Source organism: Mobula birostris, chromosome 5 (genome assembly GCF_030028105.1).
Source record: "Mobula birostris isolate sMobBir1 chromosome 5, sMobBir1.hap1, whole genome shotgun sequence".
Lineage (NCBI taxonomy): Eukaryota > Metazoa > Chordata > Chondrichthyes > Myliobatiformes > Myliobatidae > Mobula > Mobula birostris.
In genome coordinates, this window is record NC_092374.1 from 108,197,386 (window position 1) to 108,210,173 (window position 12,788).

Sequence of the window (12,788 nt, forward strand, 5' to 3'; positions counted from 1 at the left end):
GAAAATGGCACAGAAGAAAAGTTGAGGCCAGCGTAGAGCAGATATGATCATATTAACTGCTGTGGCAAGCTTGAATGGCTTGGAGACCCACTCCTACTCCTATTTTCTCATGTTCTTGAGCAGAATAATCCAATAATCCCACTCTACTGCTCTTTCTTCGTAGCTTGGCAAGCTTTGCAAGACCTTAATGACTCCATTTCAGTCAGAACATAGTGTTCCTGATCACAGCTTTCTGAATGAATTTGCTTTTTCCTCATATTCTCCCCAGCATCCCTTTCCTATCTACTCCCCATTGCTTGTACTCAGCATTTGAATCTCTGTACCTGGTCTTTGAACCATCTTGGAAAAGCCACTAGTGGGAATAATTTCTCCCTTTACCATATCTAAATCCATCATGTTGCAGTATATTTCTTCTGCATCATGTAGTGGGAGTTTGAAAATAATAAGTTAACATTATCAGTGTTAGAATTTATCTTTCCATCTTTCAAAGGGATCATTATATTTACAAAACTAGCAGCAAATGTTGTATTGTAGTGAGCAGTCTGGGATGGGGAATCACCTATTGTTTCCCACATTGTCACAAATTCCTGTCTTAGGAACTGGCAAACTCAGTGTTAATTCTTCCAAGACACCTGGCCTGGTGAAGCCTTGCTGCCTGCAAAGTGCAAGGGAGGAAAAGCCCCTTTAAGGAACACAGGAGGCCCATGGAGGAAAATATGCTCCTGTCTCAAGTATGTGCAAGATTCTGACCTTGGAACACTTTAATGGCAAACTAGAAATTAAAAACACTATGATGAGAGGTTATGGCTGCTCATTGTGTATTCCCTTGTTTCTTTTTCATCTCCATTCAACTTAAACCATCTCACCTTGGCTTTATCATGCACCTCATATGAATGACAACTATTGAATAAGAGATAACAGTTCACCTTGAGCTATGATGTCATTTTAACTCCCCACTTCCCAACTAAAAACTACTGAGCAGAAATAAAATTCAGAATTAATCACACAGGTAGAAAATCAACCCTCACCAGTCTGAAAATGAACACATTAACAATACTTCACTGGGTGGTTGGTTTTATATTATTCACAGTTAGTTGGTTCTAACTTACTGCATGAGGGAGAAATAATATCAGTGTATTATTACTGTAAAGTGAACTCTTTGATCCTGTCGTTGCCTTTGTTAGCCAACTCAAGTGGAATCACAGCCTGAATCACCAAGTTCAGGAACATTTATTACTCTTCAGCCATCAGGCTCTGAACCAGCATGGATAACTTCACTTACCTCATCACTGAATTGATTCCTTGACTCACTTTCAATGATTCTACAACTCATATTCTCAGTATTATTTATTTACTTATCTATATATTTATTTTATTTATGTAGTTTATCTTCTTTTATACATTGATGTTTGTCAGTATTGTGTGTAGTTTTTCTATTGTATTTTTTGTTAGTTTATTTATTTATTTTTATTGCGATACAGAGTAGAATACAGCTCCCTGCAATCCCCAAATTTAATCCTGGCCTAATCATGGGACAATTTCCAATAATTAATTAATCTACCAACTAGTACAGGGGTCTCCAACCTTTTTTGCACTGCGGGCCACTGTAATATTGACAATATTCTTGCGGACCGGCCATCCCTGGGGGGCGGGGGGGGTAGTGTTGTCAACGGACAGGAGTAGCAGTCATATATGTTGTGTTTACCCTGAGAAAGACTACAATGACCATGAAGCCTTGCGCGAGCACCAGTGTGCATGCGTGCATGTGCCGATTTTTTTCTACAAATCGTTTTTGACGATTCTGTTCAGGGGGTGGGGTGTTAATCATGACTGGAATATAGGTGATAGGTGGCTAATACACTCAATTTCATTTCTAAAAGGGTTTATCTAACAAATTTAATATTAAACACAAAGCACATATTTTCCTCGCATGAATATAGTGATAAGTCAATTATCAGTGGAGGACAGGGGAGCTTGAAGTAAGTATTGAATGGACTTCCAGTAGAAGTGGTAGAGGCAGGTTCGATATTATAATTTAAAGAAAAATTGGATAGGTATATGGACAGGAAAGGGATGAAGGGTTATGGGCTGAGTGCAGGTCGGTGGGACTAGGTGAGAGTTGTGTTCGGCACGGACTAGAAGGGCAGACAAGGCCTGTTTCCGTGCTGTAATTGTTATATGGTTATATAAGTCAGTTATAAGTTAATAGCATCATAACATTTTAAGTAACGTTTGGATATTAAACACACAGCACATATTTTCCCCATATGAACATATAAAATCATTGCAACACACCAATATCGCTGAGTCAATGGGAGCCCTGGGCTTGCTTCCCTGCAACAACATGGTCCCATCAAAGGGTGATAGGAGACAGCGATACTTGAAGGGGGTTCCTAATTGTCTTTTATAAGTTAGTGTACACACCCAATTCTCCTGGCAGCTCCTTCCATATAGACACCACGTTTATACAAAAAAAGCTTTCCCTCAAGGGCCATCAAACTTTACAACTCCTCCCTTGGAGCGTCAGACACCCTGAGCCAATAGGCTGGTCCTGGACTTATTTCCTGGCATAATTTACATACTACTATTTAATTATTTATGGTTTTATTATTATTTAATTATGGTGCAACTGTAACGAAAAACAATTTCCCCTGGGATCAATAAAGTATGATTATGACTATGACTATGTCATTCTATTCTGCAATTTAGTTTTCGTTGCATTCATTGCAGAGATATGTTGGAAATGGAAGCAACATTTTCAGTGCTTTTGTGGCTATCTCAGGATTTTCAGCCTTGACTATGATCCAGAATGCCAGCAGAGATGTAATGTCAAACATGCTTTTCAGCCCGCCATCATTTGCAAGCTCGAGGAGCTGATCTTTTTCCTGCGCTGACATGGATGACACGCGGGGGATGACCTCGCGTGCGTTCAAGCTCAACAGTGGGCGTGACAGAGAATGAGAAAAGGTGCAGCTGACTCAAATCGCCAAATCATGTCATTTCCTCGCGGCCCGGTAGCACATGATTCGCGGCCCGGTGGTTGGGGACCGCTGAACTAGTACATCTTTGGATGGCAGGAGGAAATGAGCACCTGAAGGAAATCCATGTACTCACGGGGAGAACATACAAGCTCCTTACAGGCAGCAGTGAGAATTGAACCCAGGTCACCTGCACTGTAAAGCATTGTGCTAACCACTATGACACCATGCTGCCCTGCTCCACTGCGAATGCCCGAAAGAAAATTAATCTTACAATAATATATGGTGACCTATACGTACGATAATAAATTTACTTTGAACTTTGAGCGAAAATGACAAAAAGTTACTGCTGCAGCCTAAAGTGCATTCCAATGCAATGTGATTTGGATGATTTCTGGCCTAAGTCTGTCACTGCTTGTGCGTACTCCCACATTATGCTGTCCAATGAGTGTTCATTGTAAAACTCTGGTCTAAAAATTATTGATTTTTGTTTGGTGTTACATCTTTAGCTGAGTGGGCCTAGGAATGGCAAATAGAGTTTAACTCAGTTAAGTTTGAGATTTTGCTTTTTTGTAAGTCAAATCCATATAGGACTTCCACCATGAATGCCAGGGTTATGGGGAGTGTTGCAGCACAGAAAGACCTTGGAGAACAGGTACATGGATCCCTGAAATGGAAGTACAGGTAGTCAGGATAATGAAGAAGGCTTTTCACATACTGGCCTTTATCAGTCAGTTCACTGAATATAAATTTCAGAGGTCATGGTGCAGTTATGCATACACTATTCAGTTTTGATCGCTTAGCTATAGGAAAGGTTTATGTCCTACTCTTTATCAGTTTTTAGGCCATGTGTAATGAATATTAGCTTACTGAGATAGGGGGCCTCTTGTTTTTTTTTTTTGGCAAGCTTGGCTTTCTAAGCATGGCAGCTGACATTTCTGGAGATCAAAGGATTAATTTTGAGTAAGTTAAATTTCCAGCCAATATACCTTGTTTAGCTTCTGGTAGTAAATGAGAGCCAGTCTTCAGTTCTTAATGTAAGTGGAAAGCAGTAACCAGTTTAAAGTTTAAAATGGCTTTGCAAAAAGCTCCGTCTTTAGAAAGCGGGATATTTGGTCACAGATCCTGCCTATTACTTAAGAGGTGCTGTATAAGACAGTGGGTATGTTAATTGCGCTTGCTTCAAAACCAGACACGCTGGCTAAATTATTTAGTTCAAGGAAGAAGACTAGATGTAGACAATCAAAAAGCACATTAATAACTGATCTATTAATAGGTTGGGAGGTCTGATCTATTAATAGGTTGGGAGGTTTATGTACTCAGAGAAGTAAGCTTCACAGCGTTGATTGTGGGTAGCTAGGAACTGTGCTTTCAAGAAGCTTGTATAACGTTTGTGTAAAAAGTGTATCTGAAGAAATATATCAGTGTGAAGTCACTGATGTGGCAAGGAAACTGGATAAATTAAGATAGCAATCTAGGTTTTTTAGAAGTGTGGTAACAAGCATCAAGAAGGATGAGAGAAACATGGGATGAACTAAACTCCATTCCTCTGGCTTCAATTTCTGCGGCAGATGACTGATTTGCCTGCATCATTGGTTTTATAATATAGAAATCCTCTGAGTTTTTAAAATGTTTTAAGAATGATATTTGGATTTAAATGTCTATCACTGAAAATACATAGACTGAGATTAAACCAAATTGTTAGCTGGAAGTATTTTCTCTTTGGTAGTGAAGGGGACACACCGCTCAAATAGTGGGTTATGGCAGCTGAATTCACTATGGAGAACAAACAAGGAAGTGAACTAGTCTTTGAAGATTGAGTAGTTGCAGAATAACCTCCTTTAGTGAGGGTACCAGTGGCTATTTATATCCAATAGGACTTGAGGTCTTCATTTAAGTTTAGAACTTTACGATCAACTAACCCAATACCATCATGTATGTAGATTCTCAATAATATCTTCTGTTGCTGAGAATTCAGCAGCACTTCCTTCCTTGGTAAAGACCGATTTAAAGTGCACATTTTGTACCTTATCCATGCCGGTCTGTAAGCCTCCTTTCCAGACTCATATCAGCCTTGCTTCTTCTCAAGAAAACTTGTTCCTGTTTGCCCGGCTATGGAATATCTTGCTGCCAATCCTTCCTTATACCTGCTCTTTGCCTCTCTTATTTTATTTATAGCTTTTCCTCTGAAGTTATGGTAAACAGCCTAGTACTTACTTGTGTTAACAATCTGCTCTCTGTTATAGAAAAGAAGTTTGCTATCCTTACTCAGAGTAGCCTTTACATGCTAATCACTGCAGTTTAGCAATAATATGACAACTGGTGTTTTGCTGATGTTCAGTCATTGAATTTGCTGGATTTTTATAATTTAAGAAAATTGAGGAGTTTAGATGGAAAAGTAGGATGGAAGGTTGCAATTTCACTAATTGGCAGAGCAGGTTCCGAAGACATATGATCTCTTCATACATGTTTCGTGTGCTGTCATTTTCCTTTCTATTTGTTTGGTCTGGAAGAAGCTGTGGACTCAACTTGTACCTCAAGAAGTTAATAACAACTCACTCATAGTGTGTCTAGGACCAGAGGCACAGCCTCACAATTGAGGGATATAGATTTGCTCAGAGATGAAGAAAACTGAGGAGAGGGTTGTGAATCTGTGGAATTCAATGCCACCGACAGCTGTGCAAGCCAGGTCATAGGGTAAACTTAAGTCGGAGGTTCATAGGACCTTGATTAGTAAAAACATCAAAGGATACCGGGTGAAGGCAGGAGAATGGCATTGAGTAGGCTAATAAATCAGCCATGATGAAATGGCAGAGCAGCTCTATAAGCTGTATGGCCTATATTTGTTCCTATGTCTTGTGGTCTTATATTTGGTAATTAAAACTAAAAACTACTTCTTCAGGAATACCAGTGTGAACAAATACCCAAACTGCTTTCACCAAGTTATGTGAAAAATACTTAATAAATCTAGCAGTCCATGATTATAGCTGCATTGTATAGAGATCACAGAGGGACTGAGAGATTTTTTTGTGTTGCCACAGCTCTACTAAATATTATATGTCAGAATCAGGTTTATTATAACAGACTTATATGATGTGAAATTTGTTGTTTTGCGGCAGCGGTCCAGTGCAAAGTCATAAAAGTTACTATGAATTACAAAATAAATAAATAGTGCAAAAAAAAAGGAGGCAAATCCCATTGAGTTTTCTAGTGGACTCAGGATAAGTCATCATAGGTACGTCCCTCCCTAACACTGGAAGTGTTGACTATTTATCAATGGAACTATGTTACTATGAAACTTACTATGCAACTCTTAATTAATCAAAGCTTGCACTTAGTTTATTGTCTTCGTAACAACGATGTAACTATATTGACCCTGGGCCAACAACTTAGAACATGAATTCTACTGTTTCCTTTGTACCAATACACACTCAGACCACCTTTCCAATGTATAACACCGAAACTGAGAATCTTATTTAGCCAAACAATCGACCCTCCTCCTCGCAACTCCTGGCATGGAAGTTATTTCTTGCAACGGTGAATCTCTGGAGAGAGTTATTGCTCTCTGGTATCTGAAAATCTCTGCTTTTATGTCTATTCCTTACTAGTTGAAATCTTTCCTTTCAGTGTTATTGGCTATGGGTCATTTGACTGACCTTTAATGCCTTCTTATTCATTCAGATCCAGAACTGACAACTGGCAATTTATGGCTCTTTGTTCTCTTCTACTGACTGGTTTTAAACGGTCAAGCCAGGTGACCCAGACCCTGAGTCTAATAAGATCACTTCTGCAAATCTGCCAGTGTACACAATATATAGCTTATCTGAAAATGATCTCGGGTTTAGCAGGTCAATAGAAACTTCTTGTGTCCATGTTCAATTGCTCTGATTAGGGTATCCCAGAGCAAGAATCAAACAATTCACAAAATGGTGTTAGAGCAGCTTTACAAAATGGCAGCCTCCATCTCCTTCAAACACATGGCAAGAAAAGACAATTAGTTTGTCTGCTTAACACATTCGAGTTCAACAATTTTTTCCATACTTTAACAACAAGAAGTATCAACTCTCACGCACAAAACACTGGAGGAACACAGCGGGTCGGGCAGCATCCATGGAAATGAACAGTCAATGTTTCGGGCCAAGACCCTTCGTCAGGACTTAGAAGGCAAAATCCATCATCAAAAATCCACATCATCCAGGTCATACCATCTTCCTGTAGGTAATATTGGGCAGGACTTACAGAATGCTGAAGAACCACACCACTAGGTTCAAGAACAGCAACTTTCCTTCAACTATTTTGATCCATGAGCTAAGAACTGCAGTTTCGCAAAACAATGGCCACTTTGACAAACTGTCTAATCAAGATCTTATCAACGTCTGCTTTAAATATACTCATTGACTTGGTTTCCACAGCCAGCCATGGCAATAAATTCCATAGATTCACCACCCTCTTTCAATGGATGTCCCTCTATTCTGAGCCTGTGCCCTCTGGTGCTAGACAGCCCCACTGTAGGAAACATCTTCTGCACATCCACTCTATTGCCAATTGCATCGCCTCTGATCTGGGCCGACATTTACGTGTGGGGCAGCACCTAATTAATTAGCATGTTTATTTCGGCTTTTTTCTTAAAGATGTGCTGTGTGCCTCTCGGCTACTGCTGCATTCTCCGCGATTCGGAATCTGTCCGTGGCCCGGGGTTGGGGTGGTGGGACACTGGGGTGTCATCTTGTCATCTGTTTCCATTAGAGTAGGCAGCTCATCTTCTGCTATGACTGCCCGCTTCAATGTCGAAGGTCGAGGTTCATCATCTGCTGTGGCTGATGTGGAAGGCTTGCTTGACTGCTGAGCCTCACGCATTTTTCTATCATACAGTTCTTTGTAAGGACTCAAACCATCTTGCAAATATCCTGTAAACCTACGTACCCTTTCAAAATTAAAGTTGTACTTTATCATTGCAGCGAAAATCTCACGCAGTTGCTTCATGTTCATTTCGCTACTGCATTCGGTTTCGATTGTTATCCTTTCCTCTTCCAATTGTATCAGCTCTTCATCTATCAGTTCTTGGTCATGGGATGCCAAAACCTCTTCAACAACATCTTCCTCAGCTTCCGCAAGCCAAACTTGCGTTGTCCTTACTTTGTTCACCACGATCAAAATGCTTAATTATGTCTAGTTTTACGCTAAGTGTAACACCCTTACGAGCTCTTTTAGGCTTTTCCAATACCTCAGAACTCATCTTGCAAATGGCTGCTCACAGACACGTGTTAAAGCAATGCCGTTTCGAATCTGGGGGAGAGCAGCTGCTTGGGGCGCGCTGCCTTTTATCACGCGCTGATTTTTTTTCGCGCACTGATATTTTTTGTAACAGTGAAAACACCTTCTGAAAGCAAAAACAAGGGACTAATGTAGGTCTTTCGTAACAGTGAGGTTTCGTAAAGCGAACGTTCGGAAAATGGGGGACACCTGTACCAACATGTACTTGTGCATATGACCATAAACTTGACTTTGATTTTCACTTTAGCACTATCTGCTCATGTTGAGGCAATGTCAGAGATACTGCTATCTTGAAACAATTGAGGTAATTGACATCAAGGCAGCATCAATGAATGTGGTGTCAAGGAAACCTGGTAAAATAAGAAAAACTTTGTCTGCTAATAAATATGATAGCTACATTTTTCAGAAGTGTGTGTAAATTCGTAGGTCAACATGCTTAACCTAGCCATCTTCTGCTACTTCATCATAAAGGAGTCCAGTGATAAGACTATAAGATCTTAAGCTATAGGAGCAGAATTAGGCCATTTAGCCTAGCGAGTCTGCCCCACCATTTCTTCATGGCTGATCCATCATGGCATATCACTGGGATATGTTATGAAATCTATTGTTTTGCAGCAGCAGTACATTGGAATCCATAATAATAAAGGTATAACTTACAATAAGGAGTATATATAAAAAAGACTATAAAATTAAATAAGTATTGCAGAGAGGAAAAATAAATGCTGAGGTAAAGTTCATGAATTCACGGTCCATTCAGATATCTGGTGGCTGAAGGGAAGAAGCTGTTCCTGAACTGTTGATTGTATGTCTTTGGGCTCCTGTACCACCTCCTTGATGGTAGCAATGAGAAGAGGGCATGCCTCAGATAATAGGGATCCTTAATGATGGATGCAGCCTTTTTGAGGCATCACCTTTCGAAGGTGTTATGGATGCTGGGAAGACTAGTGGTCTTGACGAAGCTGGCTGAGTTTATGACTTTCTGCAGCTTTTTCTGATCCTGTGCAGTGGACCTTCCATACCAGATGGTGATGTAGCCAGTTAGCATACATTTATAGATATTTGCAAATGTCTTTGGTGATGTACCAAGTCTCTTCAAACCCCTAATGAAATATAGCTACTGTCATGCTTTCTTTGTAATTGCATCAATATGTTGGGCCCAGGATAATCCTCAGATATATTAATAACCAGGAACTTGAAATTGCTCACACCCTCCACTGCTGATCCCTAAATATGGAGCAAAATTTGGTTCCATCTGCATCTCCGCAGGCAATGAATATTGGCACGACGTGGACAATATTCAGGCATGGACTGCTGAATAATCAGTAATTTTTTTATGTACTAGTGCCAGATAAGGCCAACTCCAACAAGATTCACACAACCTGAGGACCCACAGTGATTTTGCCAACAGAGTTGTTGACTTCCAGTTGCATGACCAGCTATTGGTATTGTTTATGATTGTCACATGTACCAATGTACAGTGAAAGGAGTTTGCATAATAATCAGTAGATTCAGATAGTAAAAAGATAATAAAATTCAGCATATAGTGTTTTAACTACATTGTAGTTGCAACTCTTACATACTCATTCAGGTACATCTTGTACTAATAAAGTGGCCACTGTGTGTGTGTTCATGGTCTTCTGCTGCTGTAGCCCATCCACTTCAAGGTTCAACCTGTTTGTGCATTTAGAGTGGCTCTTCTGCACACTACCGTTCTGATGGATGGCTATTTCAGTTACTATTACCTTCCTTCAGTTTAAACCAGTCTGGCCATTCTCATTTGCCCTTTCTCATTAACAAGGTGTTTTTCACCCACAGAACTGCTACTTATTGGATTTTTTTTTGTTTTTGCACCATTCTTTGTAAATCCTGTGTGTGAAAATCCCAGGAAATCAGCAGTTTCCGAGGTACTCAAACCATCCTATCTGGCACCAACAATCATTCCAAGACCAAAGTGGCTAAGGAGTTGGTGCAGGAGGGAGGACTTCATGTTTCTGGACAAATGGGCCTTGTTCCAGGGAAGGTGGGACCTGTTCCAATGGGATAGGTTGCACCTGAACTGGAGGAGGACTAATATCCTTGCGGGAAGGTTTGCTGGTGCTGCTCCGGGGGCGGGGGGGGGGGGGCGGTTAAACTAGATTTGCAGGGGGAGGGGAACCAGCGTGTTAGAGCAGATAGTGAGGTGGAGGAGGATAAAGGTCATGCGAGAACTGCAAATATAGTACATGGACTAAACACTAGATCTAACATATAGAGAGGCTTTGAGGAAAGAGAAACAGAATAAAGGGTGTAAAGGTAGTTATGTAGAAGGGTCAAAGTGCGTGTACTTCAATGCAAGAAGCATCAGGAACAAAGGTGATGAACTGAGAGCTTGGATACATACATGGAATTATGATGTAGTGGCCATTACAGAGACTTGGCTGGCACCAGGGCAGGAATGGATTCTCAATATTCCTGAATTTCAGTGCTTTAAAAGGGATAGAGAGGGGGGGAAAGAGGAGGAGGGGTGGCATTACTGGTCAGGGATACTATTACAGATACAGAAAGGGTGGGTAATGTAGCAGGATCCTCATTTGAGTCAATATGGGTGGAAGTCAGGGACAAGAAGGGAGCAGTTACTCTATTGGGAGTATTCTATAGGCCCCCTGGTAGCAGCAGAGATACCAAGGAGCAGATTGGGAGGCAGTTTTTGGAAAGGTGCAAAAATAACAGGGTTGCTATCATGGGTGACTTTAACTTCCCTAAGATTCATTGGCACCTGATTAGACCGGGGGAATGCCATACTAGATCTAACATTGGGTAACGAACCAGGTCAGGTCACACTTCTCTCAGTGGTTGAGCATCTGGGGGACAGTGACCACCGCTCCCTGGCCTTTAGCATTATCATGGAAAAAGATAGAATCAGAGAGGACAGGAAAATTTTTAATTGGGGAAGGGCAAATTGTGAGGCTTTAAGGCTAGAACTTGTGGGTGTGAATTGGAATGATGTTTTTGCAGGGAAATGTACTATAGACATGCGGTCGATGTTTAGGGATCTCTTGCAAGATGTTAGGGATAAATTTGTCTTGGTGAGGAAGATAAAGAATGGTAGGCGGAAGGAACCATGGGTGACAAGTGAGGTGGAAAATCTAGTCAGGTGGAAGAAGGCAGCATACATGATGTTTAGGAAGCAAGGATCGGATGGGTCGATTGAGGAATATAGGGTAGCAAGAAAGGAGCTTAAGAAGGGGCTGAGATTAGCAGGAATGGGAAAGTAGGGTAAAGGAAAACCCCAAGGCATTGTTTAATTATGTGAAGAACAAAAGGATGCAGGAGTGAAGATAGGACTGATTAGAGATAAGGTGGGAAGTTGTGCCTGGAGGCTGTGGAAGTGAGCAAGGTCCTCAATGAATACTTCTCATCAGTATTCACCAATGAGAGGGAACTTGATGACGGTGAGGACAATATGAGTGAGGTTGATGTTCTGGAGCATGTTCATATTAAAGGAGAGGAGGTGTTGGAGTTGTTAAAATACATTAGGATGGATAAGTCCCCGGGGCCTGATGGAATATTCCCCAGGCTGCTCCACGAGGCGAGGGAAGAGATTGCTGAGCCTCTGGCTAGGATCTTTATGTTCTTGTTGTCCACAGGAATGGTACCGGAGGATTGGAGGGAGGCGAATATTGTCCCCTTGTTCAAAAAAGGTAGTAGGGATAGTCCGGGTAATTATAGACCAGTGAGCCTTACGTCTGTGGTGGGAAAGCTGTTGGAAAAGATTCTTAGAGATAGGATCTATGGGAATTTAGAGAATCATGGTCTGATCAAGGACAGTCAGCATGGCTTTGTGAAGGGCAGATTGTGTCTAACAAGCCTGATAGAGTTCTTTGAGGAGGTGACCAGGCATATAGATGAAGGTAGTGCAGTGGATGTAATCTACATGGATTTTATTAAGGTATTTGACAAGGTTCCACACGCTAGGCTTGTTCAGAAAGTCAGAAGGGATGGGATCCAGGGAAGTTTGGCCTGGTGGATTCAGAGTTGGCTTGCCTGCAGAAAGCAGAGGGTAGTAGTGGAGGGAGTACATTCGGACTGAAGGGTTGTGTCTAGTGATGTCCCACAAGGATCGGTTCTGGGACCTCTGCTTTTCATGATTTTTATTAACGATCTGGATGTGGGGGTAGAAGGGTGGGTTGGTAAGTTTGCAGACGACACAAAGGTTGCTGGCAGTGGATTGTCGAAGATTGCAGAGAGACATTGATAGGATGCAGAAGTGGGCTGAGAAGTGGCAGATGGCGTTCAACCCAGAGAAGTGTGAGGTGGTACACTTTGGAAGGACAAACTCCAAGGCAAAGTACAAAGTAAATGGCAGGATACTTGGTAGTGTGAAGGAGCAGAGGGAGCTCGGGGTACATGTCCACAGATCCCTGAAAGTTGCCTCACAGGTAAATAGGGTAGTTAAGAAAGATTATGGGGTGTTAGCTTTCATAAGTCAAGGGATAGAGTTTAAGAGTCATGAGGTAATAATGTAGGTCTTTAAAACTCTGGTTAGGCTACACTTGA

The 12,788-nt window shown here is 41.3% G+C and overlaps 1 protein-coding gene across 1 annotated transcript in view; it reads left to right on the forward strand.

The window, feature by feature from the left end:
• Positions 1 to 12,788, forward strand: part of LOC140197315 (contactin-associated protein-like 5) — a 1,626,808-nt gene that overhangs the window by 967,034 nt on the left and 646,986 nt on the right. The gene's annotated exons all lie outside the window — the stretch shown is intronic.